This window comes from Dermochelys coriacea, chromosome 13, assembly GCF_009764565.3.
Source record: "Dermochelys coriacea isolate rDerCor1 chromosome 13, rDerCor1.pri.v4, whole genome shotgun sequence".
NCBI classification, from domain to species: Eukaryota; Metazoa; Chordata; order Testudines; family Dermochelyidae; genus Dermochelys; species Dermochelys coriacea.
In genome coordinates, this window is record NC_050080.1 from 34,455,832 (window position 1) to 34,467,318 (window position 11,487).

Below are 11,487 nucleotides of genomic sequence, written 5' to 3' on the forward strand. Positions count from 1 at the left end.
TATCCTAACTGCTGGTTTTTACCCTCTGGAGTAAGTTTTGATGGGCAGGAGACAGGAGTAGCTAGCTTCTCTGTTCCATTATTTGCATTGCTCTGTGATACACCAGTAGCTGATATAGATCCAGCTGTTTCTTATAGATGCTGTTTTCCAGATAACCTACTGAATGCACAGTAACCAATTTATGAAATATTGCTGTGTCAGGATTTAGTATTGGTACTGAGACTCTGAACCAGATAGTTTAGAACAACATTTGCCTTACTTAGGATGCAGCGTTACTGACTCAGATTATGACTGGTACTAACAAGGGAGTGGAGAAATGTTCCCAGTGACAGTTTTTGTTGGAACCATTCCAGGGACAGGAATCTGCCTGATTTGGACAAAATGACATTTATGTTCACAGAAAAAAGCTTTGCCAATTTTTTATTTACCAGTCCTAATTGGGCATGGGAGGCCAGGTTTGTTACAGTGTTTCTGTGCCTGGTGAGATTTTCAAACGCATCTAGGTGCCTAACTCCCTTTGCTTTCAATGGTGAGGGCACCTCAGTGGTTTGAAAATCCCAGTAAATGCCAAAATGCCTTCCAAATCTGGCCCTTAAACATCTCTGGAAATCTGGCCCTGAGTCACTGTTTAGCAGCACTGGGGATGCAGGCTGGGTCTTTTAAGGCCCCCGCCAGCTCCCTGCTGGTGGTCCCTGTTGTATGAATGTAGATGGAATAAATGGGCCAAGGCACTAACAGAGCCCATCACTGTCCAGCACTAGCCAGTGTGAAACGAGGGGCAGGGATTGGGACCCAGAGACCTCCCCCAGCTCGTGCCACAGCAAACATGCAGCGAAACATCCCTTAACCTTTGTTTAACGCCACAGGAAAGGAGGAGAAAAGCCCAAACCTTTGAACTGTGAAGCATTAAATCCAGCTGTCATTTGCACAACCCCCCTAGTTCCCTTTCCCTTGTGCCAGGACAGTCTGGGAAGGAAATCCGGCTTGTTTGCCAGTCTCTGAGATGGTACCTGTGCTGGATAACGAACCTTGGGGGGGGGGGGGAGAAGTGAGCTGAGATGGGCTGGAGCTGCTGTTGTGGGAACTGCTGTTGTTAAAGTCGATCTCATTTCATCTTGGGTCGTGTTTGTGGTTCTCCAGAGCAGACAGGGGATGACGATGTCATCTGGGTCCCTCTCTCTGGCCTGGGCTGGCCAGGACATCTCTCAGGATCAGGGATGGGGTGGGGAGCAGCCCGATGGTGAATTTCACTCCAGTAGCCCCCATCTCTTCTTCCTCATTCCCGCCCCCCCCCCCACCCTGAGTCCCTGTCGCGAAGGGCCCTGAAGGGAGTGGTGGGCAGAATGGTCCCTCCCACACTGATTTGTCCCCCAATTTCCAACACACAATTTAGGTTAACTGATTTCTGGCCCAACAGCCCTATCATTTCCCAGACATGAGCTTGTCACAGGCCTTGAGGGACACCAGGAGGCCTTTTATTTGGGCCAATTCAGTCTCCATCTCCCTTTCGTACCCTTTCCCATCCACCGCTGTTAGTGTAGGTTGCTGTGACCGTATAAGGACTTTCCCTCACTCTTTACAGTTCAGCTCAGAAGGACGGTAAATATCTCAGCCCAACTCTTACACCACTGACCTTCCTCTGCCTGCAGGGGATGGACCCCCTGGAGCCGATGGGGAGGGAAAACGACACCTCAGTGACCGAATTCATCCTCCTTGGTCTCTCCAGCAACCCAGCAGAGCAGCTCGTCCTCTTTGGGATCTTCACAGCCATCTACCTAGTAGCCCTGATGGGCAACATGCTCATCTTACTGCTGGTCAGCCTCGACTCCCGGCTTCACACACCCATGTACTTCTTTCTGGTCAACCTCTTGGTGGTGGACATTGGCTATACCAGCTCCGCCGTGCCCAAGATGCTGGCCAATTACCTGTCGTGGGACAAGTCTATCTCGTGGGCCGGTTGCCTCTCCCAGATGTTCTTCTTTATCTCCTTTGGGGGGATCGAGTGCCTGCTACTGGGGGTCATGGCCATCTGTCACCTGCTACAATACGGTGCGTTCATGAGCCGGCGGGTGTGTGCCCTGCTGGCTGTAGCCGCCTGCGCCATGGGCTTGACCAACTCGGCTGTGCACTCATCCCTTATGTCCATCCTGTCCTTCTGCCGGGGCAACATCCTCCGCCACTTCTTCTGTGACATTCCCCCACTCTTCCAGCTCTCCTGCTCTGACACCCAGGCCAACCTGGCTGTCACCATCGCTGTGGGCGGTGCTATCATCTTCAGCTCCTTGCTGGGGACCCTTGTGTCCTGTGTGTACATCACGCTGGCCATCCTCAGGATCCGCATGAGGGAAGGGCGCCTCAAGGCCTTCTCCACCTGCGCCTCCCACCTGACTGTGGTCAGTCTGTACTTTGGCACCATCCTCTTCACCTACCTCCGCCCCAACTCCACCTACTGGCAGGAGCAGGAGCCGTGCTCTATGACATTGTCATCCCCATGCTCAACCCCATCATCTACAGCTTGAAGAACAAGGATGTGAAAGGGGCGCTCCAAAAAGCCCTGGCTAGGAGCTAGGTAGGTGTTGTCTTCTAGTGGATAGTGCACAGGTTTGGGAGTCTGGACTCCTGGCTTCCATGCCCAGTTGAGGGAAGGACTCTGGGTGTGTGTACACAAGGGATTGTGATTCTATCTGGCAAAATTGAAAGTTTTTTCTTTTGTCTGAACATTTTTCAGTTTTCAGCAGTATTGGATGTAACGCTTTTGGATTTGGGACAAAATAGCTTGGTTTGTCTTTTCTGAAAACCTCCAAAAAAAAAAGGTCAATTTTCAATTTTTTTGACAAAAAGTCAACAGTTTCTGAGGAGTTGTTTTCCCATTGGGAGGAGGAACGGGTAACTCACATTAATAACATACCCTCCTTGTTCCTGTGTCAGCTGTTGGAATTTATACATGGGGAAACCTCAATCCAAGATATTTGCAAAGGAGCATGCTTCATCCACAGTTTATGGATGTCATCTCATGTTGTACAACTGCTTTGCTAATCTGAGATCTGATTGAAAATGCCACTTGTTTCCATAGGAAATAAAGAAAACATAATTAAAAAGAGGTTTGTTTTATAAAAAAACAATACGCCACACAAATCTTTTATTTGTTAGGTTGGTTGATTTGTTGTTTTTTTCAACAAAAAAACAACCCCCATGCCCCACATAAATTGTTTATCAAAAACAGTTTTTTGTAAAGATCTTTTTTTTTGGTAAAACATCCAATTTTGGTAAAAATGTTCAGCCTCAAAAACCATTTTGGGTAAAATGTTTCTGGTTTTGGTAAAAACATCCAGTAAAATGATAAAATGATTGGTTTTAAAAACCTTCCATGGTATAAAAAAAAAAGTCAGCTTTAGTAACCAGAAATGTTTAAACAGGCATTTTTTCCAAAAATTGAAAAATGTTCATTTTTTGTGTTTTCAATGGAAGACTGGAAATTATCAGCAAAAATGACATTTTCCTGCAAACATTCCTGATTTGGACAAAAACCCCTTTTGCTCCTTGGAAAAATGGTTGGGTGAAATAATTTTTTCCATCTCTATGGCTAGCCCATCCAGAGAGGACTTAATGACTAATAATTATGGACAACTGGTCATTGAGAATCGATTATTATTTCATCATTATTTATTATTGGTATGGCTGTAGCCCCTGTGACCCAGAGTAATGGACCTGGAGCCCCATTGTGCCGGGTGCTGCACAGACAGAATTAAAAGAAGGTTCCAGCCCCAAACAGCTGATCTGTCCTGTTCAATTCCCGTAATGACTCTCTGGGTGGACCTATTGCAAGGTTCCTGTGACTGTAACTTTGGGGGGGTGGGGTGGCACTGGGCACTTGTACATCAGTGACCCGTTAGGTGTGTGATGCGATCCCTGTGGCGATAGCAATATTCCAAGGAGAGAATCCTGGCTGTGACTGCAGCAATGACTCATTTAGCTGGGGTGTTTTAGACCTTATGGTTGGATCCAGTACTTCTTCTCCCAGATTCGTCTCTTTGTCTTTGGTCCTTCCTTAACATTAAATCTCGGAAACTAATGTTATTATTTTAACATGTGGAGCTGGGCTCAGTACAGAAGCCAAAGGGAAGGTTCTCTGGCCTAGGATATGCTGGAGGTCAGGCAGCATGTGCCGAATGCTCCCTCCTAGCCTTATAGTCAATGGGCCAGACTCCAGCTAGTGGGAATCATCCATAGAGCCACTGGAATCAATGGGCCAGATCCCCAGCTGGGGGAGTCAGCCATAGCTCCACTGGGGTCAATGGGCCAGACCCCCAGTTGGCAGGAATTGGCCATAGCTCTGTTGGAGTCAGTGGACCCAATCAGTAGTTTGTGTGAATCAGCCATGGCTATGCTGGTGTCAGTGGGCCAGAGCCCCAGCTGTTGTAAATAGGTATCACTTCACCCAAGTCAATGGGCCAGAATTAGGTCCCCTAGTACCACTGGATGAAAGTGAATAGGTATTCAAATCCCCTTGTACAATGGACTGGGAATTTACCAAAAAGTTCTTTTATTGGTACATGACAGTGTGTCAAAGGCCTGGAGTCTGGGTCTCCCATATGCCATGTGAGTATCGTCACCACCGGCCTGTGGGGTTAATCTCTCCAGCTGGAGCTCTCCCATGTTGTGTAATTAATTCACTACGCATGAGGTTGGAGAGACTGAATGCAGGGCACGCAAATCAGGCATAGCAGGAAATGGGACTCAGATTTCTCATATCCTAGGTCAGAGTCCTGGCCACTGGACTGTGTGGACAATTCTCACATGGGTCCTTGTTTTTCAAGGAGGATTTCAAAAGGTTTCCATGGTCTCCCAATAGGGCTCAACATCTCTCTCTTGTGGTGTGAAGTGTAATCTCATTTTTCATCCAGCCTCTCTGCACGCAGCTGTGGGACATGGCTGGGTTGGTTTGGTGGGGAAGGCTTTTCTAATAAGAGCCGATGTTGGGGCATGAGCACCATTCCTCCAGGGGTTAGCTCTCTGAAGCTGCTGGCTCTGTTCAAAAGCACGCAGCGTCAATTCTTGGGGCTGATAATGGAAGGGTTTGGGTCTTGGAGGCTGAGGCTGGAGTCATTCGAGTGCTGCTCAGCTTTTAGCCACATATATGTGCTATAATTAATCTCTGTTTAGTCTGTATGTTTTAGGACAGAAATCTTAGACCCCAATCCTGCCTGATTTAGGCAAGGATCCTTTCAGTCGATCTATCTATCTATCTATCTATCTATCTATCTATCTATCTATCTATCTATCTATCACCTCCAGATTCTCCCATCTCTCTCTCTGTTGCCCCATTCCCATGTGCTGTCATGCTGTACCAATCTCAGTAGTTCCTGATCACCATCTGTGGGGTTGGGTGTAGCTAGTGCAGGTTGAGGCAATCCTGGGGCTGAGTTGATAGTCCATCTGTTTGCATTCTCACACACATGCCACCCCAGCCAGCCAGTCACTTGTAGTGCAGATCCCAGGCGTTTGGAACCAAACAGAGACCCATCGAGTCAGAAAATAACATGGCTCAGAGACATGGAGGCTGACAATGAATGCTAAAGTCATGGGCGCATCAATGATAGATCCAACATGTGCACAGGTGGTAGCTGATTGTCCCACTTATGCCCAGCACTTGCTGTCTCTCTGGAAGATCGTGGAAGCTGTTTTCTTCCTCTGGATTTCCTCTCTATCCTGCTGAGCTGCCGTGGTGTAAGTAACCCCTGCATTGCAATTTTCGGTCCCACTCCTCAGCCATGGCTGTGCTGTACACATGCTTAAGACACAGTGATTGTATTGAACCTCGGTTGGCTTCTGCAGGATTTCTGTGCTCCTAGTGGCTGCAGGCTCAAGCCCCAGTGTTTTAGTTTCAATGAGATGAAACTGAAAGTGCTAGAAAAGAAATCCACAGTCCAATAACTGATCTGACTGTGAGGATGTGCGACGCTGCGGCCAAAAAGGCTAATGCGATCCTTGGCTGTATAAACAGGGGAAGCTTGAGGAGGAGCAGAGAGGTAATTTTATCTCTGTATCTGGCACTGGTGCGACCACTGCTGGAATCCTGTGTCCTTTTCTGGGGCCCACAATTCAAGAAGGAGGTTGATAAATTGCAGAGGGTTCAGAGAAGAGCCAAGAGAATGATTAAAGGATTAGAAAACCTGCCTTATTGTGATAGACTCCAGAAGCTCAATCTGTTTAAGGAGTGACTTGATCACAGTTTGTAAGTTCCTTCATAGGGAACAAATAGTTAATAACACACTCTTCAATCCAAGTATCATGGGGTAGCCGTGCTAGTCTGTATCCACAAAAACAACGAGGAGTCCGGTGGCACCTTAAAGACTAACAGATTTATTTGGGCATAAGCTTTCGTGCGTAAAAAACCCATCTGAAGAAGTGGGGATTTTTACCCACGAAAGCTTATACTCAAATAAATCTGTGAGTCTTTAAAGTGCCATCAGACTCCTCATTACTCTTCGATCCAGTAGAGAAAGGTCTCACATCCAGTGACTGGATGTTGAAGCTAGACAAATTCAGACTGGAAATAAGGTGTAAATTTTAATGATGAGACTACTTTTTCTCTGGAACAATTTAGCAAGGGTCGTGGTGTATTCTCCATCACTGACAATTTTTAAGTCAACATGGGACATTTTTCTAAAAGCTCTACTCTCGGAATTATTTGGGGGATCTTCTCTGGCCTGGGTTCGACAGGAGGTCAGGCTGGGTAGTCACAATAGTCCATTTGGACCCTGCAATCTGAGAATCTATGAATACGAGAGAGCCGAGTTTATTTTGTAGGTAATTCAAATGATCTCAAAGTTTATTCGCCAGGATTACTATGATGAAAGAAAATTTAAATTTGTTTCATGTTGTCATTTTCAGAGCTGTCAGAGAAATAATTTTCTCCATGAAAAGTTGTGACAAATATATATATGTATATATATATATATTCCATTTTGTCAAAATATTTCTGTGAAGGATTTCAGGTTTTCATCAGCTTTTTGATGACCATCCCCCCCCGCCCCAATTGACAGTTAGTTTTTTTCTTTCATTTTGTCAAAATCTGTCATGGAAAAAAACAGAACAAAATGAGTTTAGCTGTTTCTTGAAAATAAACAATACATTTTGATATTTTTTCCCTGTTTTGTAAAAGTTTTATTTTTTGAAAATTTTCAGATTTTAATCAAAATTTGTTTTTCTTTTAAAACACCCGTCAAAATTTGCTGAAAACAGATTTTTCCACCCAAAATTTCCATTTAGTTGAAAATCAATTTTCCATCAACAAATATATTAATAGAATACTTTCAATCATCTCTGATTATTACCTTCAATTTTTGAACCAGAAGGTAATATGCAGATAAGAAAAGCTCAGACACTAATGGCTTTTCTTGCAGAATTTTGGGTGGGACTTTCAAGGGAGACTAAGAGAATTAAATGCCCAATTGCCATTGAATTTCATGGGATTTGGGTGCATAACTCCCTTAAGTTCATGTGGAAAACCAAGCCAAAATTCTTAGAAGACTTGTATTGAAAGAAAGAAAGAAAGAAAGAAAGAAAGAAAGAAAGAAAGAAAGAAAGAAAGAAAGAAGCCCCCAAATCTCTCAGCCCCCTCACAAAACAACTAAAAATTACAAAACCAAGAAGCTGAGTGTTAAGGTTAAACTTAGAAGAAATCTCAGACTTCTAAAAGTGTTCTCAAGTGTGTGTCATATGTCCTGCACTGCTAACCTAATGAAGAGTCTCCTGTAATTTAAATGTCACTGGCACCCATGCCTGATACTACTGATGAGAGCAGTAAAAGAACCTAAATAGACTATACTAGACTAGACAAGAATATCATTGGAGCACCTGCTCAAAGAACAGACTAGCTGGGTAGGATAAAGGTGCTGGTTCCTTACTTCTAAAGAAAACGGCTATAGGACATTTCTATGGGTGGACATGTTTATATCCATAGGAATTTTGCTTTATTAATGACACAGCATTGCTGGCCACAGCACTAGGACTGGTCATACAACATTATTCATCACCATGGTGACCATCCAAGAGGAGATCCGGATGGATGTATTATGCCAACCCAGGCTAGCATTTCACAATGCATGAAAAATGCTTGTTAGAATAAGATATAATAGACAGTTACGGTGGATCCATCTCTAGCTCACCCCTGCCTGCCATTCAATAGTCTTCATGGGACTACATTCGGGTCCAATGTGTTAGGGAAGGAAGAACTCTGTGCCTAGAGCTGCTATGAATTCCCGAGTGGTCATTGTATGACATGTGGTGACACAACCATTCATTACATTGCTTAGTGGTTTTGTTATAACTGGTCTAAACAAAACACCAAACCAGGAACGAGGATTTATGAAACTATCATCCAATGATTTTTCTAAATTTTTGGGTTGAAATTCAAAGTTTTGTTGTTGCTAAAATGGAATTGTTGAAGTCTTTGACCAACTGTAATCATGATGCAGGGCCTGAAGTGGGGCAGAGTTAAGGGTACATGTACTCTGGCCTTCTGTATACCACAGTCCTTTACATTTCACCCAGTAACCCCTGTATTTAGCCAAGTAACTTGTATTTGGCTAAATCACCTTCCAGAAATGTACCCAGTCTGACTGGACATCAAGAGATGCAGAATCCATCATTTCTCTTTGGAGTTTGTTCCCTAATGGTGAATCATGCACACGGTGAAAAATTTATGCCTTGTTTCCAATATGAATTTGTCTGGCTTTAACTTCCAGCCTTTGGTTCTTCTTGATCAGTGAAAATGACAAAGGACAAAAAAAAATTCATATTAAAGCTAAACCATTTTTGTTTGTTTTGTCATCAAAATATATGGGAGAAAAAAGAAAAGAAAGAAGGTAAACAACCAATCAACCCCCCTTCCCAGGAAACAAACAGAAAACAAAACCGAAATGTTATCACAAAAATTTCCTTAAAAAAAAAAAAGAAGAAAGGCTGGATACAAAATTTTCACCAGCTCATTCAGGACCAAAACTCAGTCCACTGATGTCAACACTGCAGGACTAGGACCCCCAGCTCCAGAGAAGGAGATTAAAGGAACGAAGTGACAGGTCGCCTTGAATTTCTTGTTCCTGTAGGTTTCAGCCTTGGTAGGACATAGGATTGGAAGGGGCCCCCGGGTCTTAGCAGCCAACCCCATGATATCACTGGCAATCCCAGCATATTCTCCCGTTCATAAATTTATCAAGCTCCATCTTCAAGCTAGTTTGGTTATTTCTCCCCACACTGCTCTTATTGGAGGCTGTTCCTGAAACTCCCTCTGCTGATGGTTAGAAACCTTCTCAAACCAGCCTCAATTGATCCATGGGCAGTTTATCCCCACCTGTTCTGGTGCCAACACTGTCCTTTAGCTTCAACGGTCTTTGAAAATCCCACTAAATTCCTTTAACTGTCTGGCCTTTAGACACATGCTTAAGCAGAGTCTGGGTCTTAATTAGAAGCAGTCTGCCACAGCTGTAACCAATGTGTTAATGAAGAAGTGACCCGTCCAAGGTCACAGGGTAAATTAGCATCAGGACAGAAGGACCCCTATGAGAGGAAGGATAGTCTGGAGATTAGAGAGGTTGCCTGAGCTGTGGGATTGCTCCTGTTTCACTGTCCTGCTGCAAAAGTTACGTAGTGGCAAAGAGAAAAACACCCACTGAAGAAAGAAAACATAGAAAGTCAAATCAGAAATGTACCTATCATTTATTCTACCATGTCCGGAAGAAAAAAGGAAAGGAAAAAAAGAGGGGCAGGGGAAAGAGAGCTGCAATTCTGGAATTTCTGCTTTTAACTAAAAACCAGAAACCACGGGAAAAAAGAAGTAAAAAGCTTTTGGAAAGTTATTAGTTCTTCCTCACCCTGGATCTGACCCCTTCACTCAGGATCTGTGTTGTGTGTGGACTCCCACTCGCCCCGTCAAATTATCTCATGGTGGAGTGACTTCCAATGCTTTCCTTCTCACTTGCAGGCTCAATGGATCCTGCCTGGAGGTCCCCAGTGAATCAGTCTTCAGCAGCAATCATTGAGGTTGTCCTTCTTGGTTTCTCCAGCCTCAGCCAGCTGCAGCTGCCCCTCTTCCACGCGATATACTTGCTGATGCTGCTGGGGAACACTCTGGTTATCGTCATGATCCGTCTGGACCACTGCCTCCACACGCCCATGTACTACTTCCTCAGCCACCTCTCGCTTCTGGAGCTGCTCGTCACCACCACCGTCATGCCCACGATGATCCTTCTCCTCCTCTCCCAGTGAAAGACCATCTCCTTCCTGGCCTGCGCCCTCCAGGGCTACATCTACTTCCTGGTGGGCTCAGATGAAGTTCTTCTGCTGGCAACCATGTCCGTGGACCACTATGTGGCCACCTGCAACCCGCTGCACTACACGGCCATCATGACCAGCCAGGTCTGCCTCAGCCTGGTGTTGTCCTGCTGGATGAGCAGCTTCCTCTTCATCTCAACTTCCATGGTGCTCAAGACCAGGCTTCCCTTCTGCAGGCCCAACACCATTGACCACTTCTTCTGTGACAGCACCCCGTTGCTGGAGCTGATCTGTGCCGACATCAGCCTCTTCTGGGCCCTGGACTTGGCCATCTCATCCTTCCTCCTCCTCAGCTCCATCTCTATGATGAGAGTGTCCTATCTCTGCATTGTCACCACGGTGATGAGGATGCCCTTGGCCCAGGGCAGGCGAAAGGTCTTCAGCACCTGCACCTCCCACATCATGCTCGCCTCGCTCTACTACAGCAGCTCCATCTTCATCTACAACAAGCTGGCCAGCGGCTCCTCCACAGGCTTCAACAAGGTGGCCATGGTGCTGAACACTGTGGTGATGCCCCTGCTTCACCCCATCATCTACAGCTTCAGGAACAAGGCAGTGAAGGAAGTGCTGAGGGATGGGATGGGCCGGATGGGCTCAGCCCTCCCTAAGAGTACTTGAAAGCCAGGCTCCCCACCACTCTGTGCACCAGGATGGACTAGTTCCCAGCATCCCTCATGCAGGGGGCCTTCCTTGAGACATACAGCTTTGCCATGGGAAGGCAGAGAGAAAGAAACTATAGGAAGAGAAGAGAAGAGAAGAGAAGAGAAGAGAAGAGAAGAGAAGAGAAGAGAAGAGAGAATTGTCTAGTGTCCTCTAGTGGACTAGATCTAGGGGGACTGGGAGTTTTCAAGGGACTCTAAGGCAGTTGGGTGTTCAAATTCCATTGTAAGCCAATGGGAATTGGGAGCCTTAGATGCTTAGGGCAGTTAGACACCGATATTCCTTTGAAAGTCAGCGGAAATTGGTCACTGAACTCCCCTAGGCCCCCTTGGAAATATCCCAGGTTTGGAGACTAGCTGGTGCCTTGTAGAAGGCCACAATTTAGCATTGTATGGCTCCACATCTCAGACCCACGTCCATTTACCCAGGACCGTACCCCAGCCCCTCCTCACACCACGCAACTGAAGATCAAATAAAGACGCTCCTTGTTCC

The 11,487-nt window shown here is 45.6% G+C and overlaps 2 pseudogenes; both read left to right on the top strand.

The window, feature by feature from the left end:
* The first annotated feature begins 1,670 nt into the window (after positions 1–1,670).
* On the top strand, positions 1,671–2,878 carry LOC119842347 (annotated as a pseudogene).
* Positions 2,879–9,990: 7,112 nt separating this feature from the next.
* LOC119842210 lies at positions 9,991–10,953 on the top strand (annotated as a pseudogene).
* The last annotated feature ends 534 nt before the right edge of the window (positions 10,954–11,487 follow it).